The 2,500-nt window shown below is 40.6% G+C and overlaps 1 protein-coding gene across 1 annotated transcript in view; it reads left to right on the forward strand.

Annotated features, from left to right (window-relative positions):
* ptprt (protein tyrosine phosphatase receptor type T) overlaps positions 1-2,500 on the forward strand; it is a gene marked incomplete at its 3' end in the record, with an annotated part of 244,184 nt that overhangs the window by 126,810 nt on the left and 114,874 nt on the right. The window lies entirely within an intron of this gene.

Below are 2,500 nucleotides of genomic sequence, written 5' to 3' on the forward strand. Positions count from 1 at the left end.
CGGTATGGGGTGAATGATCCCAGACTTAAGCTCCTTTTCGACTGCTGCTTTAGCACCACACCACACCACACCACACTACACCACACTACACCACACCACACCACACCACACCACACCACACCACAAAAGTACCCCTATCAGTAAGAAACACATTGACCCTTTTAACTGTGATTATAATACAATATACATTTGTATTACAACTATCCTAAATTATAATACACTATAATGGATTATAACTGTGATTATAATACACTATAAAGTATGAATGTATTACTATGATAATTATAATGCACTATAATAGATTATAATAGTGGTTATAACACAATAGAATCAATTATCATGTATTACAACTATATCCTGGTGGTCTAAATGAAAAGTCAGTGAGTGATCAGTCATTATGAAGTGTTTGGCCCTGTTTGGCCTAGTTCAGACCTACTCTGGATTGGATATGTTACACCATACTTTCACACCACTCTACCCAGGTCCTTGTAGTGGAAAACCTGGCACGAGTGGGCGGTGTGGTGAGGAGTGGTGTGGTGTTGGGCCAGTGGAAAATGGGCTCTAGTGAATCGAGGTGGGATTACAGATACAGATTATCACTGTTGATGGCATTTCTGCGTTTGTTTCCTGTCTTCAGTTGGAGGTTAGCATTTGGGTTATCACAGCGTTAGCATAAACCTTTTTGTCAATGTATTAAATTGACAAAAAGAGCTTGTAGATCTGGTCTTTGCATATGTTGACCCGGTTCTATGAATGTCTTCTAAATCCTTCTTCTAAATCAGTGGTGCTCAATCCTTTTCATCTCAAGGACCCCCAAAACATTACATGTATTTGGCTGCGGACCCCCATCTGAAAATATGTTGTTCCAGGGGCGACCGAGTATTTCCCGGTGAACCTAAGCGCAACGGTGGGGGCTTGGGAGTGTGGGGGAGTGTGGGGAACACGCACAACTGACTATTGCTTGCTGATGATGGAGAGGTTATATAGCTTTATAGCCTTTATGTATTGAGAATGAGAGGCACTCTTGCCGATTTAGTAAGAGACTCGTCACCAATTGCAAGATATTTAAAAGTTATTTGGGGCCATGATGATATCCTTTTCTTCCCACAACTAGACTAAGGATTTATATTATCTGTGTTATTGTTCACAACCACAATTATTCACGTGTGGCAAGATCGCGGTTCACTAGTTTTTAGTAGGCTATAGTGTAGGCTTAGAAACCTTTTCAGAAGTTAACTTAATGTTTTCCATTTAATGATTTCCTTGATCCTCATCTAATCTTGTGCTAATGCACGCAACTGTTTTTGCCATGTTTTAAGGCCGTGTATGCTTTTCAGAAGTTAATTTAATGTTCTCCATTTAATGGTTTCCTTTATCGTCATCTTGCGCTAATGCACACAACTGTTTTCGCCAGGTTTTAAGGTCTTATTTTAGTTGTTTCTCATAAGGGTTTCACCCTCCTTGTCCATCGGCCCCCACCTTTGCGCTTAGGTTCACCGGGAAATACTCGGTCGCGTTCCAGGGACCCCCGGTAGCAAAGATTTGGCTTACAAATGTTTGCTTTGAAAATTATATATTCAAAGATTTGCACACATTTTCACGATTTTTCAAAAATAGCAGATCTACAAGCTCGCAGCGCTGTGAGCTTGTATATATGCTATTTTTTTCAGTTGCTAAAGTATAAATAATAAGTCATAATTGGTTAACACTGTTTAACACACGGGTGACTAACCGGTCATTTTGGCCGATTTTGAGATCGCAAAGTGCAATAACTCCCCATGAAGTTCTGAGAAATTTCCCCTTCCATGACTTTTCCGAAATACTCAAGACATGTTCTCGTTTTTTTTCCCCTTCTGAAACGTCTGAAAGTCTGAAATAATATACGATTATACCACTCTGACTGCATTTATCAGTCAAATTGACAGGTACATTCTCTAAAATGTTTTGCCCAGGAGAGCAACACCTCCTCCCCTGCTGCCAGCGGGGATTCTATTGTCAATAGAACAACAGACAATAGAACCCCCGCTGGCAGCAGGGGAGGAGGTGTTGCTCTCCTGGGCAAAAGGGAGAGAATTTACCTATCAATTTGACTGATAGATGCAGTCAGAGTGGAAGTGATTTTATTCAGTCACCCGAGTGTTAAATGAATATTTATATGGGACATTTTCACTGACTCAACCAGGACATACAGTATGTACGGTTTACGTGTACATACCCAGCATACGGACACTAGGGTTCATGACCCAGCATAAGGATTTTAGGGGTTAAATGTGTTTAAGTTGTTCTTAATTCAGGGTCGCAACCCCAAAACAATCATCTGTAAGCTTGGCTTTCACTCTGACACTGTAATGGACACACACACACACACACACACACACACACACACGCGCGCAGAGCAGATGATGTTACATTATGTCGCATTATTGTTCCTTTTTTTTCTTCTTAAAAGCTATAAAGTACTTACTGTAGTCTGACCCGCTGCTATTTAGATTACTGTGTG

The sequence above is a fragment of the Nannobrachium achirus genome, assembly GCF_963921795.1.
Source record: "Nannobrachium achirus genome assembly, chromosome: 6".
Lineage (NCBI taxonomy): Eukaryota > Metazoa > Chordata > Actinopteri > Myctophiformes > Myctophidae > Nannobrachium > Nannobrachium achirus.